The sequence below is a fragment of the Salvia hispanica genome, chromosome 1, assembly GCF_029641045.1.
Source record: "Salvia hispanica isolate PSC_SH4W2 chromosome 1, Shi_PSC_v1, whole genome shotgun sequence".
Taxonomy (NCBI): Eukaryota; Viridiplantae; Streptophyta; class Magnoliopsida; order Lamiales; family Lamiaceae; genus Salvia; species Salvia hispanica.
In genome coordinates this window covers 42610854-42629945 of record NC_142692.1, presented here as the reverse complement: position 1 = coordinate 42629945, position 19092 = coordinate 42610854, and the positions used below count along the sequence as shown (strand labels likewise).

The 19092-nt window shown below is 36.5% G+C and overlaps 1 long non-coding RNA gene and 2 pseudogenes across 2 annotated transcripts; 2 read left to right on the top strand and 1 right to left on the bottom strand.

Annotated features, from left to right (window-relative positions):
• Positions 1-143: 143 nt before the first annotated feature.
• Positions 144-3495, bottom strand: LOC125185504 (MADS-box transcription factor 23-like; annotated as a pseudogene).
• Positions 3496-12396: 8901 nt separating this feature from the next.
• On the top strand, positions 12397-14696 carry LOC148933865 (L-type lectin-domain containing receptor kinase IX.1-like; annotated as a pseudogene).
• A 381-nt stretch (positions 14697-15077) lies between these two features.
• LOC125198410 (uncharacterized) lies at positions 15078-18726 on the top strand. 2 transcript variants are annotated; one of them, XR_016134739.1, is made up of 4 exons: positions 15078-15170; positions 15302-15739; positions 16263-16515; positions 16630-18726. It is a non-coding gene; the product is annotated as an uncharacterized LOC125198410 (long non-coding RNA). The 2 variants fall into 2 exon arrangements; XR_016134738.1 differs by having other exon boundaries at positions 16263-18726.
• Positions 18727-19092: the final 366 nt, after the last annotated feature.

Here is a 19092-nt window from a genome sequence, read left to right as displayed (position 1 = left end):
AGCAACCAATATTATACACATGCTTTATAGTTGAACACCACTCATAATGCTATGTATAGTATAATTTTGGGCATATATATGCAAATTAAGGGAAATGGTATTTGATGAGTTAATTAGATAAATGAAGAGAAAATAAAGTAAAATTACCCCAAGTTCACTACGTCTAGTTTGTTCCTTTTCTGCAGCTCTGCATTCTCTTGACTTGCAATGTGTATCTTCTTGTGTAGTTCTATATTTTCTTGTTGAGTGAGGTTTGCCTGAGACATGAGTGATAAGTTTATTCAAGAACCTTACACAGTTGGAGATATGTGGACTTGTCACAAGAATATATACCTTCATGTGTAGCTCTTTGATCTCCTCCCTCATCGTTTGTTCCGACCAGAGAGGAATATTAGGGTTAAGTCCGATCTCATTCATTGAAGTATACTTTATATGTGTAAAGAGACTAATCATACTGATATTTAAGTTGATATCTTTTTATTTATATTTTCAATATAAATATTAGAATAGTTTTCACCTTCCTTGTTCGCACTCCTTTTAGACTCCTCTCGAGTCAATTTTCCAGATTTTGGAGGTCCTCAATGCTCAATCCTGAAAGCTCTTCTCCTAAAAGCTGCCTGTACGTACTCACCGGGAAAATGCATGTGGTATGCTTTTAGGATATGCTTGGTATGATAGCATGAAATGAAGGTAGAAGAATAGGAAATGATTGACAAACTCAAAGTATAATTCATCTACATAGTATGCATAAGAAATGCAAATGGAAACTAATAATAACAAAATTCATAGAGAATAATATTGCGTTGGAAAATGTTGTGAAATCATAAAGTATATGTGAGGGGTAATTTTTTCCAGAATAAAATTAAAAATACAAAGAATGACTATGTCTAAACTAGTAGGAACGATAATTCCAAATAAAACGGTGATTTCTACAAACATATTGTACCAAACAAAGAAATGCACAAACTAATCAGATAAACCATGAAGTTTGGATTTGTTCGCAATTATCCTACATCACTCTTTTTTGGTAAAATGGTATTTGATATGACAACTCGGAAATCATACATGAACATCACTGCCGGTGAGTTAAACAATGTTGTTTATTCATACATAAAACGACGTCGTTTGGTTGAAATATATTACAGACATGAAACCACATTTTTCAGCGTGCATGGGATAGTTGCGAATAAATCCAAAATATATATTTTAACACAATGGTATATAAAGTTGTTGGACATATCATAATTCGACCAAACATTATGATTTTTCCGGAAATTTGTCCTTGATTTTAATACACACACTTCACTCTATTGCTACATATGAAAATTTGGACATACCTGCGGCATTGATGTAAGTACTGCAGCTGTTGCCTCAAGCTTGATGCTTCCCTCTGCCAAAACTGTAACAAAGACAAAATGGATGATTAGTGTATTGGATGATTACTGACACTAAGGCTTTGTTGAACCCAAAAATCTTGAAAGGTCTTAAAATGGATTACTTATTACCTACACATTAATGTATGCAACTAATTATAGCATCTAATTTCAATTAAGCCACATGCTCATCCGCTCCCATTAAAAATGAAACATTTTTCTTTTTAGGTTGTACTGTTAAAAATGAAACGTATCCTAAAATGAAAAGAATATCATCTCTATTTTGTCATCTTTCTTACTTTATTCTCTCATTAACTCACAAAAGCAACACTATATAAATTCATGTCTAATGGGACGAAAGGAGTACATACTATGTCTTACAAAAAATAGTCTTAACAGTGAATACCACAAATTTTAATACAAAATTGGTAAAGTAAGAAAGAGATAGAAAAAATAAATAGTTGAAGTATTGTAAGTAGAAAATGACACTAATGAGAAAGAAACTTAACATAAATGGATAAAGAGTAATTTTGATGAATGGACAAAAATAAAAAAACTTTTTTCTGATGCATTATAATTTAGATTGATGAAAACTCAATACTGAAATATCCTTTAACTAGCCCCATATTGTAATGGAAGGAATGGAACATCAATTGTGTCACAAAACCTAGTTTGATCAGCTGGACGATTAGGTAATTAATTATAACCTTTTTATATTTAAAGCCAAAACCCTAAACTCCAAATGCTAGTACTTTCTAGCAAAAGGGCTTGTTATATGACTCATATCATATAATGATATAGATTCATTAATCCCATTATTCTTCTTTAGTTTTAGGGCATATAACATATGTATATTCACTTAAAATTGTGATGATATCAACTTTACTCAATCATGACCTAAAATATTCACAATATATTGCTAATTTTCTTGAAGATGCAATTCACATATTATTTCCATTGTTCATTTACAAATTTTATTCTAGCAGACAATTAAGTGAGAAGTAAATAACATGGGTAGTAAATCAGAAAATTATAGAACAGGTGTACCTTGATCTCAGAAGTAGGATTGATGAGATGATAATTGTCCTCTGTCAGCTTCGTGTATCTTTCGATCACCGATTTCATACTGCTAAACATTTACACCACATGAGGATTGATCACATCATAGTTCGTGTTCCAAACTTTTTAGCATTTTTCGAAAAGGTTCATTTCTTACATTTTCACTTGAAAAAAATTATCTAACTTCGAAAAAAGTTTGAGTTGCGCCTTGCCTCTGGCGATGGAGATGAACAAGTGACTCGTTATTTCGTCATGGGATTTTATAAGGCCGTACGTGAATCAATCTTTTACATCATTGGTTTGGTGGATGCAATATATAAGATTGATATATATAGGATTAGTAGATCGTAGAAATAGTTGCATAAATATATGTTCATGTTGTGTTTAGATTAGACTAATTGATTGTTCTCATGTTGTGTATATAGTACATTGAACCACTAAAATGCAAAAAATAGAAGAAAAAATATAATTTTTTTTATAATCTTGTAAAAAAGAATATAGGGATCGATGAGTTCATGTATGCATATATGTTATTTTTCTGATCAACTTTTCGAAGATATCTGAAAACGTGCAAACAAAAGAAATTGATAAGTTATGGGTTGAAAATTGAAGAGAACAAAGTGTAAGGCTAAACGCATCGATTGGGTCTGAATTAATTTCAAAATACAATTCTAGCCATTATTCATTTCAAAATCTGTTTATTCACTGTGTATTGTAGTAAATGTATCCATTCCATATATATGCAATCATACATATATTAAGAAATAAAATCAAATACCAAAACATATCGATCTTCAAATAATATATTTTTCCCAGATTTAGAGGTTGAGATGCATAGTAATAATAAACTAATATTGCAAATTTAATTGAGAGAAAATGAACCTGGTGCTTGCAAAATCATAGAGCTTCTCTGTGCTGGAAAACACAATCAGTCCCACTTCAGCATCACACAAGATTGACAACTCCTTAGCCTTCTTGAGCAGCCCACTTCTCCTCTTCGAGAAGGTCACCTGCCTGCTGTCGAGTTATCGATCCGCCTAATTACTATTTTGCCCCTCCCCATCTCCTCCCCCAACACCAATTCTAGGGTTTATTCTTCTGCTTCCTACAACAATGTAAAGTCAAACATATGAATGCAATTAGGTGGGACATGATACATATATTTGAAGAAAAATTTCAAGAAACTACTGATCAAAAGGAGTAAGGGACAATTAGAGGACTTACTAATTTGGAAAACAACTCTCTTTGGAAGGAAAAGGATTTTGGGACAATTGTTCTTAGCTTTATGTGGAAAGGAGGAAAGTGGTTTCAACAAAGCCAAACTTCCTTACAAAACTAGGAGCGTTTTTTTTATTTTGAGATAATGTTAAATGTATTTGACGTGTAGCTACCGTGTGTTTTACAAGTCTGTCTGATCTAGAACATTCGAAATTGTATTTAATCGACTACTTGCCAGCTATTCTAATGGATACCACGTGTTTTTGCAAGTTTGTATGATCGGACACATACGAGACTGAGTTAAATCGAATACTCGCTTTGATTTCGGACAGATATTGAGGTGCGTCTAATTAAATACTCCCTTCGTCCCCGATTAAGAGTCACACTTTGACCAAGCACGAGTTTTAAGAAATGCAAAGAAAAGTTGGTTGAAAAAGTTAGTGGAATGTGAGACCCATTTTTTTATATTGGTTTTATAATAAAATGTGAGTGAATTGAGTTAGTGGAATATGAGACCTACTTACTATTTATGGTAAAAATGAAATGTGACTCTTAATTGGGGACGGATCGAAATGGAAAAGCGTGACTCTTAATTTAGGAACGAAGGAAGTATAGTATTAAATTTAAATGAGACAAGAAACCAATTAGGGTTGACCAGGTGGAGAAACTATATTCACTCACTCTTGTACTTGAGAGAGTTAAATATACAAGACAAGTGAAGTGTGGCTACCTCGTACATACATAAATTGGGAAAACCCCTTTTTTGATTAGGTGGGATTGGTTAGTGAATGATTTAGAAATTGATGCGGCTGTCTAGCGAATAGATGATAGACACGTGTGTGTATATAAGTAGAGGCTTTTGTTATCATAGTTATCGGGTACAATAGTTTAATGGAAATGTACAAGCGTGACATGTGGGATTTTGAAAAATTATTTCATTGTTCTTTTGTTTTTTCTATTATTTGGCGAGTACCATAAATACAGGCTGCAATATAATTAGTACTGCAATATAATATAATTGGTTGAACTAAAACAATCGGACTACTATTTTAATTAGTAGTGACTGAATAATTATTAACATGATTAAGCGACAACTTAATGTTGGACTGTTGGTGTTATCGAGACGCAAGTTTACTTGAATATATTGACATTTGAATAGCATAATAAAGCACTTAAATTTAATTAAGCGACTTTAGATTCCTTAAGGCTGGATTTATTTATAACGAGTTTAGTACGCAGTTCACAAATTGATATCATGAGGAATCTGCTCCGGCTATAAACTGTCTGCCACTAAGCTAATACTACATGTTATAGTATATTTGATGCAATATTAAAACTCAAAGAAATTTATTGTTCTTCTTTATTTTTTTGCTGGATACCATGTTCCATTGATGGGTATGAATATATGATTTAATTCCATATGGCAAAAAAAAAAATACCCCTCAATCCAGGATTATGAGTCCCACTTTTTCATTTTTATATGTCCGTAAACAGGAGTCTTTGGTTTTTTTTTTTTTTTTGTTTTCTTTTATTATAAATGGTTATATGGTTTATATTCTATTAAACTCACAATTTATTCAAAAATAATATACAAGTGGACTTATATTCTATTAACTTTTCTTATATTTTTAAAACTCATACCGTAAAGAAATGAGACTTCTAATAACATATGAATAAAATAACGGGCTTCTCGGGTGAATTAAGTTTAAGCCTTAGATTTTTATAACCTGGGCCGTAGGTTCATTTGGCCTTTTAATAGCTGGGCATCATTTAATTTATCTTGGGGCCGAAATTTTGGATAAATATAGAGAAGCCCAATCTCTTGCAAGTATTATAATTTAGTTAATCAAAATTATAAATAAGTGAAGATGGTATATCATCGTTTCACTCTGTCCTTTTCTTTAATGCAATAAAAAATGCTTGAGCCACCTAGACAGCCAGTCTCAAGTCATATCCAATAAAAATCAGCAACGAATCATCTATATAACGTACTAATAAACAAAAATCACAATACAATAATAACTAAGTTTAACCATAAGCACAATCAAACAACATAAAAACAGAAAAAACAAGAGAAATGCAACAACAACACCATAAGGTCAAACCATAGGAGACAAGCCTATAGTCGAACACTGACTTCAGTACAACAAACACTTTCAAGCAAGTAAAAGTGTGATGAGCAAAATATATCATTTTCTCCAAAGTCAAGAGTCCCCCATCTCTTTGCGGATTCTCTCTTTACATTACGCTGGTTTACCTTCATTTAGTCGGCCTTCCGATCCTACCTAAATTTGCTCTTTTAGCTAAGTGATGAGAGATAATTATAAGTGATGAGAGATAATGATATGATAGTAAGTAGTAGTATTTGATAAAAAAAAAATGATATAAACCATGAATAATAATGTACTACTCCTACACCTGGGAGTTCCACGAGGACGGAACTTTTCTATTTTTAGTACAGTTAATTTCAACTCATTTGATTTTTATGCATTGCATATTAAATCAAATATTTTTGTTGGAATGTGATTTGTAGTAATAACTGGTTTATCAAATGAATTAAGTTGAGCCATAGAAATTTATAAAATCGGGGCCTAAAATATTTTGTCACATTAAATAAGTTCATTTTGATCTTTATCTAGCCGGGCTTTATTTAATTTCACTTTGGGACGAACAATATAGGGAAGCCCAATCTCTTGCTAAAAAGTAGTGGAGTAGTAGATATATCACATGAATGTTTCACTCTTTCAAATGGTAAATCACAGCCTCACAAGAGACAAGCCTATAGTTGAACACGAACTTCAGTCTTCAGCACAACAAGCACATTCAAGCAAGTAAAAATAGTGACTAGCAATATTACCAATGTTTTAAAAACCGGACCGGCAAGCGAACCGACGAAGCTACTGGTTCACGGTTCAACTGGTCTGACCGGTCCAACCACTGGTCGGACCGTTTTACTGTAGCATATATAATTAAATATATTATATAAATACTCAAATATATTATATATAGTAAAATGTAGTTTGATCAAATTTATATAATAAAATGTAGTTTTTGATCAAATTCAGTGAATAATAAAATCTTATTAAGCTTAATTGAGGATAAGTAAAATTAAATTTTAGTGAAATAAAAATATAATTGTATATAAATATACCTAATATATTAAAACTTATATTTAATTAAATATATGTATGACAATATTCAAATTTAGTGTCATAAATTACTATCAAAGTTTATTATATAATAAGTATAAATAATACTCCCTCCGTCCCAGAGAAGATGTCACATTTGGAAAATGGCACGAGATTTTAGGAGATGTTATTTTGTGTGTTAAGTGGTGAGAGAAAATATAATTTTATAATTGATGTGAGAATGAATTTTTTCCAAAAGAGGAAATGTGACATCTTTTGTGGGACAAACTAAAAAGGAAAGTGTGACATCTTTTGTGGGACGGAGGGAGTATATTTTATTTACAATTAATCATAATTAATTAATCAATTTATAAAAATAATAATAAATTATAGAATGAATAAAAATTTATTTATTTATTATAAGAATAATTAAAGTTATTATTATGTCACAATAATTGAAGTAGAGTGGTAATAGGGTTGGACTTGCATATAAGTATAATTAAATAAATATATACTTATAATATTCAAATTTGTATGTAACTAATATATCTATATGACAATATCAAAATTTAGTGATTAATAAAATATTACTCCTATTAAAATTTATTAATTAACAAAAACGATGAAATATATATTATACATAAAATATTAGTATAATTAACAAATTAATTTATGGGAATATAAATAAATATGGTTGATTAATTAGTCTATAGAAACATATGATTAAATATAGAATAAAGCAAAAATTGTTGAATAGGTTATGTATAAGAATAATTAAAGCATTACTCCTACCATAGCAATGAATGTGGCGCAGTGGCTAAAGAGTTAGCCTTTCATCCAGTTGATCACAGGTTTGACCACTATGGGGTGCGATTTTTGTTAAAAACTGCATATTTTAGAAAAAACCGGTCTAACCGGCCACCGGTTTCCGGCCAGACCGGCCGGTTTCACTGGTTCAAAACGGCATGAATACCAACTGGTTTTTAGATGCAAACCGGACCGGACCAAGCACCGGTTCGCGGCCCAACCGGCCGGTCCGGTCCGATTTTTAAAACACTGAATATTACATTGCCCTAGGTTACCTTCACTTGGTCGAATCTCTGACTCGACCTGAATCTACCGTTGTGGTATATTGATGAGATAGAAATATGGTTGTAGGGCAGTGATGCAATGCAAACTCTATATAGTGTACAAACTATGATCTGAACCGTTAAAAAATGTCAACAGATGACAAAATAACATCAACAAAAAATGTTTACACAGTGTCAACACAATGTCAACACAACATCAACCGATGACATTGTGTTTATATTTTTTTGTTGCTATCATTTTGTCATCCGTTAACATCTTTTAATACTTTAAATCATAGTTTGAAGTTTGTACAATATTTAGAGTTTGCATTTAATTACATTCTTGTCATAATAAAAGGGACAGTCGTTGCTAATGGCCCAATCTCAGTTATTCCTCATGTTCTTCCGAAGTACAGTAGCTTTCATAATGAAGTATTTCTTAACTCGGTAGCTAAAAGAACAAGTCACAAGTTGAAGAAGATTCCGTTGAAAAAGTCCTTGATTAAAATGCAGTGGGTCTATACCATATTTAATTATTTATATCATATGGATACACTAAAAGTGACGCGTTTTTTTATAGGATTATCCCACTAAAAATATCGCATTTCCTAAAATGTGAATAATATAATTTCAATTTTTTTCTTTCTCTTACTCTAAATATAAAGAATTCCTCCATCCTATAAAGATTGTCCCATTTTTCCATTTCCGTCTGTCCCACAAAGTTTGTCCCATTTCACTTTTATGATTTTTAGTAGTGGACCTCATATTCCATTAACTCATTCTTACTCACATTTTATTATAGAACTAATACTTTAAAAGTAGAATCCACATCCCACTAATTTTTTCAACTCACTTTTCATTACATTTCTTAAAACCCGTGCCGGATCAAAATGGGACTATCTTTGGAATGGAGGGAGTAATTTCTATTTTTTTTTCTCTTTTTTACTTTATTCTCTATTCACTTGACTCATGAAATAATAATCAATATATAAAGTTTTGTATCGAAAAATAAATAAAATATTTTAGATTTAATGGGATGAATATGAAGTAAGAAAGATCAAAATAATTGATTTCTTTTTATCAAAATAGAAATAATTTACTTTTAACTTCGAACGTGCTAGTAATAAACTTGATTATTACAAAGAAATAATTGTTTTAATGGATATGTAAGTATGTTTGATAGTCGTGTTTGTGTGTGAAAAGGTGCGAAAAGGCCAACGTGGCATGTCCAACCCATTGTTTGTCCTAGCAGCTGACCCGGTGAAGAAAAGTCGGCCGGCAAAGAATTCATGTTACCTACCTGCAACATTCAATGTGTAAACCCTGATTCAGGCGCTAGGGGCGATTTCCGCAAGAACTAAAAATGAAAATAAGTAATTAACTTTATTTCTCGATGAATCAAAATACTATAAAATTCTATTATTTATATAATTCTAAATCCTAAACCTATTTTGCTAATTAATCAAGATAACTAAAATAAAAGATAAAATAAAAATAATAATTTTATGGTTGCTGGAGGCGGTGGTGGCGGTAGCGGCAGGGACGGATCTGGGTGGAGTAGGCTGACCCCACCCCAGACCGATGAGTACCGCTAGAATTGGGCCATGACGCTTCAGTCGACCCTTCGGCAGCCCCAATTCAACCCCGCGAGGCCACGAGGCCATTGGCAATTGCAGATATAGTATAGTTTCATGAGTATGCAAATGCTTACTGAAGAAGGAGATGAATGAAAAAGAATAATAAACCTGGGCTCAAAATTTAAAATATACTATCAGACTCATCTATAAATTTTTATAATCCTGGTATTATATTATACATTCAATTTGTTAATAAATTTATTTATTTATTTATTATATATGTATTTGATCAATAAATAACACTACTTTGCAGAATGCAATCTAGCAATAAATTCTATTAACTATTGTATTTGCATTTATCAATAAATTGTCGGCGATCAATAGTTCTCATTTTTTTTGCTGTTTTCTTATTGTTTTTATATACTCTTACTTGCTCCTTTTGTTCCATTAGAAATAAAACGTTTTCCTTTTTAGTTTGTCCCGTTAAAAATAAAATGTTTCCTAAAATGAAAACATCTTTATCACGTTTTCCTTTTAAGTTTGTCCCATTAAAAATGAAACGTTTCCTAAAATGAAAACATCTTTATCTCTACTTTTCCATCTCTTTTACTTTACCCTCTCTTTATTATCTCACAATACAACACTACATTAAAACCGGTGCCAATTCCCAAATGTTTGCATATTTAAAGGGACAAAGGGAGTACTAAGAGCATCCACAATAGCGGCTAGCCGATCCGTGTTGCTAGCCGGTCGGCTAGCCGAACCATTGCAACCGGCTAGCCGAGAATCGGCGTAAAAATCGGCGTGGGCTAGCCGATTAGAGGGCGCTGGCCGCCATTGTGGCGTGCCGATCGGCCAGCGCCTATTTTCGTTTTTTAAAATTTTTTTTTTGAAAACCTATATATACGCGATTTTAGTTTCATTTTCATTTGCACCACTTGTTTTAACGAGTTTTCTCTCTCTCTAAACTTCTGTACAAGAGCAACATCGAGCGATGAGTAACGCGGGTAGTAGCAGTGATGGTAGTGGTGGTAGTGGTGGGGATACTGAAGAGTACGAACGGCAGATGAACGAGGCTATGGAGGCCTACATGAACCGCGAGCTAGAGCGCTACATGAGAAGGGTCGAACAGCAGGCGGTACCTCGCCCTCCACCGGTTGTCCACCGCCGAGCAGTGATTGATCGGGATCACGTAGTTGGACATCAGCGGCTATATGACGACTACTTCGCTCCGGACCCGCGGTTTCCAGCAACCATGTTCAGGCGGCGTTTTAGAATGCGCAGGGAGTTGTTTATGCGTATCGTTGATACTTTGGAGTGTCGATATCTTTATTTCCGCTTCAGGCACGATGCGGCTGGCAGACCCGGCCACACCCCTATCCAAAAGTGCACGACGGCAATCAGGCAGTTGGCCTACGGAGGCGCGGCAGACATGTGGGATGAGTACCTCCACATCGGTGAGACGACTTCTCTGCAATGTCTGAAGTTTTTCTGTCAGGGCGTGATTCACATTTTCGGTGAGCACTACCTTCGAAGCCCTACCCCCAAGATTGTCAGAATCTGATGCAGATGCACGAGGAGCAGCATGGGTTCCCCGGGATGTTAGGTAGCATAGATTGTATGCATTGGGAGTAGAAGAATTGTCCGACTGCCTGGAAGGGAGTCTACACGACCGGCTACAAGTAAAAGAATCCCACGATGATCCGAGGCCGTAGCTGATTACCGGCTGTGGATCTGGCATGCGTATTTTGGGGTAGCCGGGTCGAACAACGACCTCAACGTCCTCAACTCGTCGCTCCTCTTCAACGAGAAGTGTCAGGGCATCGGTCCAGCCGTCTCATTTGTGGCCAACGACAACCGGCATGATATAGGCTACTACTTGGCAGATGGGATATACCCTAGGTGGCCCGTCTTTGTGAAGACGATCTTGCACGCGGCGGATGACAAGAAGGCCTATTTTGCGGAACGACAGGAGTCGGCGCGCAAGGACGTGGAACACGCATTTGGTGTGCTCCAGTCTCGATGGGCGGTAATTAAGGGTCCAACGCGTTTGCGGGATGTTAAATGCGTTGCTGATATAATGTACGCCTGCATTATCATGCACAACATGATCGTCGAAGACGAAGGCGTACAACTGACTAGTTGGGCCAATGACGATGAAGCCGGTCCAAGCCACGGAACGACCACCCCTAGCGTACGACATGGGGTACCTCTCGATGAAGTCGGCCGCCTCCAGGAATATGCCGACATGTGCCAAGTGGATGCTCATATTCAACTCCAAAAGGATATAATTGAACAGTTGTGGGCACGGAAGACTGCACGGCGATAGTTTTTTTTCTTTATTATGTAATTTATTTTTTTAAATGAATGTACTTTTTTTAATGCAATTAATGAATTTTCCCGTATATGCCTCGTAAATTTAGTTCCGCAATTTAATCGTAAATTTAATTCTGTAAATGTAGTTGTTTTTGAATTATTTTTATTGCGACTGGCCTATTTGAGTAAATGCTGACGTGACAGGTGGATTTTTAGTGCTGCTGACGTGGCAGGGAGAGAGAGTGGCTGACCGATTTCTATTGTGGATGCTCTAATAGATGCTTTGAATATATAATACTCCTGTTATTACATTGTTATTACATTTTTCAGTGTCAAATTTCTCACTAATACTTTTATTAGTATTTCTTAAGAAGATTTGAAGAATTAATCGATTACTATTAAAATTTTATTTGGTAGTGGTATATAATAATACATGTATTAATTTCTTATATTTATAATTTATTAATATTATATTTATATATAAAATGTACTACCAAAAATAAATATAAAAAGACAGTAAAATGGAAAAGTTTTTAAGGACGGACAAAAATTATAAAACTAGACAAAATTTGAATGGTAATATTGTCCATTTGGCGCGTTAATACTTTTTTATAAGAGGTGAGGTTTCCACAGCAAAAGCAGCAGCTATCCATGAATGGCGCCTTACTGTTCAATTTCAATCTATCTCCCTCACAACCTCCACCGTCTCTCCTCTCTCCTTCGACCTCCCCTTCATCACGCCTGATCAGGCCAGCCCCGTGATACAGCTTCGAGGCAGGTCACCACCAACGAGAGGAGCCGCGCCACCTACGCCGAACCCCTGCACCTCTTGGACAAGGCCACCGGCAACTTGACCGACTTCGACACCTACTTCTCCTTCGTCATCCAGGCCACCGGCTGCGCCGCCCACGGGCTCGCGTTTTTCCTGGCTCCGTTCAATTCCTCCGGCTTCAGCGATGCCCCCGCGAACGTGTCCGAATTCCCGTTCGTGGCGGTCGAATTCGACACATTCTCTAATGACTTCGACCCGCCGCTCGTTGGCCAGCACGTGGGGATCGACGTGTGGTCTCTGAACTCCACCGTGTATGTAACTGATGTTTGGATCAGTTATAATTCTTCAAACATGAAATTTCTAGTGACTTTTATAAACGTGTTAGTGTACCAAATGACTCAGTTAACGAGTATTGAATACACTATAGATCTCCGAACTATTCTACCGGAGTTTGTCGCTGTCGGCTTCTCCGCAGTGACTGGAGAATTTTGCTTCCAGGAAAACAATGTCAAGTCATGGAGTTTCAGTTCCACTCTGGACCTGCATCTAATGTCACCGGCCCTGACCCCGAGGATATGCCTACGCCACCTAATGAAACCGGCCCTCCGTGGGAAAACCGGTCTGGTTGATTGCGGGTTTATCTACGGCGGCAGCGGCTGGACTGGTTTTGGTGGGATACTGGCTATGGAGAAGGAAAAGAGGAGGGAGAAATGGGGATGAGGACGAGGATGTTTCGGCTATGGAGATGGATTTTCAAAAGGGGAGTGGGCCTAGAAGATTCTCCTACGGAGAACTTGAGGAGGAAAGCAAGTTAGTTGAGGGAGGCGTCTACCGAGGCTTCTTGAAGAATCTAGACTCGTACGTCGCAGTGAAGCGAGTTTCCAAGGCCTCGAAGCAAGGATCAAAGGAGTATGCATCGGAAGTGACTATCATCAGCCGGCTACGCCACAGGTATAAACTTAAATTGATTGTGTTGTCCGTAATTGGAAGTGATGAATTTGGTCGGTTTTCAGGTAAAAAATATTCTAATTATACTAATATCCTTTTTATTTGATTTTTCAAATCTTTAATTGATTTCCTTCTTTATTCTTGTCCTAACTTCCTTCGTGCCTTCTTGTTCTCCAATTAATTAATTTCCTTATTCCAACACTCCTCCTCAAGTTGAGTATCGAGTTTTTCGACACTTAACTTGCACGATCTTTAGTTTGATAAATAGTTTATACTCGTATTTAAGAGTTCTTCAATTTCCATTGACAGTTTATGCTCGTATCATAGAGCTTCTTCAATTTTTCTTAATTGAAAGTTTAGGCTCTTGTCAAGGAGCTCTTCAATTTTTTGTTGGCAGTTTTAACTCGTGTCAAGGAGCTTGTCTAAACAGTTTTAACTCATGTTCGGGAGCTTGTTTAAACAGTTTTTACTCATATTTAGGAGCTATCTTAGATAGTTTTAGCTCGTATTAAGGAGCCATCTTTGACAATTTTAACTCATATCAAGGAGTCATCTTAGATAGTTTTAGCTCGTATCTAGGAGCCATCAGACAGTTTTGACTCATGTCGAGGAGCTAATTCAGACAGTTTTTGCTCGTATCTAGGAGCCATCTATGGACCATTCTCGGTCCATTCCAACTCAAACTATGAGCCCATTATTTTCATTTCTTTTCTTTCTTGAGCCTAATAACCACTAGGTCCAAAATTACTTCTCTAAAAATAAAGACGTGAAACCATAAGTCTACTTTCTCCTTATGGATCTCTCTAGGTGACCACTTCTGGCACCAAACTTCCTCCAACAGTGTGACGGTTCTCTCTCTCTCTCTCTCCTCAGTGGATGATCATCACTCTTTCTCGAGGACCTTCTTGACCATCTTCGTTGTGTCATTCTTTTTCCTTCACCAGTGTTCACATATTACTTCTCGCATTCTTGGCGACTCCATCTCTTTCGGTAGGGTATTGTCTCTCCCCCTCGGCCGGATAATTTCTTCGACTGCTTTACCTTTCCGGGGTTGTCTTGCTACCAATCTTTCCTGGCTCCACCAACATGTGGGCTGTGCCTTTGCAACTTTCTTGCCCTCTCATCATCGGTCATCTTTGGCCTTCACGACCATCATAGATTTGGAGAGGAGTTGTTCGGTCGCATTCTTCCTCTCCCCCTCGGCCGGACAAACCGTGAACTTCTTTTTATCTTGACATCTGTTGTTTTCTCTTCGGCTACAGTCAGCCTTCTTCTCCGGGCGTAGTTTCTCGAAGTTGGCCACTGGCCTTTCATCTTTTGCCAGATAATTTGTCAATTGCTTTGACTCCTTTTCCGAATGCCCTGCTGCCGATCATGGCGAGCTTCTCTCGGCCCATTCTGGCTGGCTGTATCTTCCTCTGTCCTCTCCCTCCGGATGGCTACTCCCTTACATCATCCTTCTATATCAAAACCTTCTGCCAAGATAAGCAATTTTCCATTGGATTTGACTCAGTGGTCCAACCCTTACTTTAATTCAAAGTGGCCAAGACTTGTGAATTTATCATGGGTATCGGCCCCTCTTTTCTCCCATATTTCAAAATCCCAAAACCATCACTAAACTACTAACTAAATAACTAACCCAAGATTCTGTGCACTCCCCAAATTTTCTCGTCGCTATCTCTCTTTGATTTTGGTTCCAAAATCACACAGTGAGCTCTTCTTCTTCTTCTTCTTCTTCTTCTTCTTCTTCTTCTTCTTCTTCTTCTTCTTCTTCTTCTTCTTCTTCTTCTTCTTCTTCTCATCAAATAGAACCCTTATACTTTTTCTTTTCTTCCACCAGCGATGTCATGCTATCTCGGACGAATTGCCGTCCCTCTCTCTTCTCCTTCGCTGGCGTCGAATGGTATCCGAAACTTGCAGTCGCGACGCTGCTGCCTGGGAGTCTCGCCGATGTCGTCCGAGATTAAAACTGCCGTTGTCCACCATTCCTGTCGCTGTCCAGCCCGCGGTCTTCCTCCGGCCGCCGCTGCCTCGCTCCTTCTCATCAACCCTCGTCCTGTCACCCGCCATAAGCAAAAAACGCCTCGCAGCCTCGTCCGGCTGCTGCTGCTGTTCGGAAAAATTTCGTGGGCAACAGTTCCGTCGAAGACTTAGTCTTCCTTCCCTCTCAAAACTCTCTCTTTTCACGGTCAGAAATCAGCTGTCGCCGTCGTCCACGCAGCTGCTGTCCGCTTTCGCGTCGAGGTCGAACAGCCCACTCCGCCGCTGTTTGATGCCGGTAACCTCCTCTCACTCTCTGAATTTCTTTTGCGTGGAAGCCCTCTGGATAGAGACGCCAGAGTATTGGATATCAAATTGCTAAACTAAAGCATCATCATTGCTATCGTCTGAGGGCTAACTATTTTTTATATGCCTAAGTATTGGATAAATTGTTGTGGCAAATTTACTGGCTGTTTTCTCTTTATTTTTTCAGAGACCGTGATCGATCCATGTGATCGAACCTGCTCTGATACCATGTTGAAAAGTAAAATTGTGGAAAATAAAAGACTATTGCACAAAGTAAAAGACGAGGAGAACTTTAAAGACTACATTGTGAATGACTTGAATTGAATTCTCTCCATGGCTACACCACCTTTTATAGGCTCTAATTCTAGCTATACATGGAAAAAATATTCTAATTATACTAATATCCTTTTTATTTGATTTTCCATAATCTTTAATTGATTTCCTTCTTTATTCTTGCCCTAACTTCCTTCTTGCCTTCTTGTTCTCCAATTAATTAAATTCCTTATTCCAACAAGGCGCTCGAGATTTCGACGGGAAGGCGGCCTATTTGGGGGTAAGTGAGGACGGTGGAGTGGGTTTGGGAGCTGTACGGGACGGGGTGGGTGTTGGAGGCGGCGGATGGGAGTTTGGAGGGATGTGGAGGGTATATTGAGAGTGAGATGGAGAGGTTGATGGTGGTGGGGTTGTGGTGCGCAGAGGTGGTGCGGGTTCTAGGGTTTGAAGGGGTGCCGCTGCCGCTACCGTCCAAAATGCAGGTGCCTACCTATGGTACTCCGCCGCCGCCATCTAGTATTGCGTCTTTGATTTATGCATCTGATGCGACTTATTCGTCTTCGGGTTATAGTTATGGCTTGACGACCACTTCTTCTTCTGGTGCATTAGTTTCTCCGTCTGCGGCGCTATTGTTTTCGAGATGAGATGATACTACAACCACATAGGGCGCGGGGGCTTGGCCGCACCGGACTCCGACCATCCCCTTATAGGGCTGTTCTCCGACCGGTCTCCGCCCCAGAGCGAGCCTTGCCCTCCAACCATCCATACTCCCGTTGCAAGCACCGCTGAATCTGTGAAATTGAAAATGGTAAGGGTTGGACCCCATTATTAATCTTGAGCCATTTATTTAATTTCTGGGCTGCTTTTATTTTTGGGCTATAATAAACTAATGATGCACTTGGGCTTGGTGGAATTGGTATTAGAATTAGTATAAAATTGTTTTTATTGTGCTTAGAAGTAGTACTCCCTTCGTCTCAAGATAAAGGAAACACTTCTTTTGGTCACAAAATTTAATGAATTGGTATTTAAATAGTTAAAGTCAAAAGAGTAAAGTATAAGAAGGTGAAAAGTAGAGATGCAAAGAGAGGTGGAGGATAAAGTAAAATAAAAAACTTTTTGCTTGACTTATTTATAATGGGATATCCCAAAAGGGAATATGAGTCGCTTACTTATAAATTTATTAATATGTGAATATATTATCTAAGAAACCTTGTTGTTACTAGTAGTAGTTGTGCAGCGGTATTTTTTTCAAAAAAATAAGGAATGATTCAAGTGCAATTCATTTCCCAATCCGATTGTGAGCTTGGAAAAGTGAATGTTGCAAGTGTTGAATTTAATGTGAAAAATATAAATAGTAACCTAGGACTACGAAAATAGTTATATGCAAAATTAAATAATTTATTATTATTATTATTATTATTATTATTTAAAATATTTTAAGTATTATTATTTTTTAAAATTTCAGCTCCGGCTTACTAAATTTTTTGGTTCAGCCACTGGTGATAACAGTATGAAATTTCACATACGTAAACTGCGGCATATCGAAATTATATTATATACCAAAAATTACAATATAATACTATATCGTAATATAAGATATACCGATTATATTCCAATATCGATATACTCCCTACGTCCCACAAAAATATGCACTCTTTGCTTTTTAGTCTGTCCTACAAGAATATGCACTTTGCAATTTTGAAAATTCTTCTCTCTCTAATGAGGCGGGAACCATTTCCCACTAACAATACGTTAATCACACTTCTTTCTCTACATCTCTTTTACTTTATCAATTTTGTATTAAAACCAGTGTTGAACCAAAGTGCATATTCTTTGAGGACGGAGGAAATATACCATAAAACGAGACATACTATAAAACGATATATATACCATGATTACCAAATTTAGTTATATATGTTAAATGTCTATTTTACTCTATCCACTTGCTTAAAAGAATATTTTCTATCCACTTGCTTCTTAGAGCATCCGCAACGGTTAGTGGAACGCCGTCCGTCCGTCCTTGCCGCTGGCAAGGACAAGCTCGTCCGCCAATGTACGTCGTCCGTCCGTACCAGCGGCACGGCGCTGCTCTTAAATAAGAGCACGTCCGTGCCGCTGAGCAGCCCTATGTGACACCATGTGATTGGCCAACGGCTTAGCCGTTGGAAAAATTGACTTTTCTTTTTTTTAAAAGAAGATTAGGAAATAATTCGAAATAATACAAAAAATTGAAAAAAATATATTTTTAGATTCCCAAATTATCTATAAATACAGCGCTATTTATGGACGTTTTTTTTTGGATTTTTTGGATTTATTATTATTTTTTAAATCCCAAAATCATCTATAAATACACACATTCACCATCCACTTTTCACTCAAATTATCTATCATTCATACTTTTTCATTATGAAATTTTATGGATTTTAATTACGTAATTAATTTTTAGGATTTGAATTATGTAATTTTTAATTATTTTGTAATTTGTAAGAGTATTTCGGATATTTTTAATGCATTTTAATATTATGAAAATGTTTTTATTTAAATTGAATAATAGAATGGTGGGACCCTTGGGCTTGTCCTTAGCTAAGATCACGGATGTGGGTGTTGTGCTCTTAGCTAAGGACAAGGAGTAAAAGTGGATCCGGGTCCACTTCCGTGCTCTTAGCTAAGAGCACGGATGAGGATGCTCTAAGATCGAATGATTTAAAAGAGTTACTCCGTAAGAAAAGTTTAATTTACATGAAATACCCTATTTTTGAAGTGCCACTCTTTTTTCTTTCTTTTTTATTTTGGCCCTCTTATTATTTTTATATTTATATATTTTTTTGAAAGATGATTACTTTAAATATTGAAAGGGTCAATTAATGACTCTTTTGCTTCTTTTTTTTTTCGAAAACTAATTCTAGCTCTGAGCTGTATTGGTGGGTTCTCTATTATATCAATATGCAGCCCCATATAATCTACTTATTTATTTTTAGTTTATAAACTGTTGCAAATTTATTTGTTGTTATCCAGAGCTTGTTATTACACTACACAAAAAACTTAATACAATCTTCTAAGAATGAAAAAACT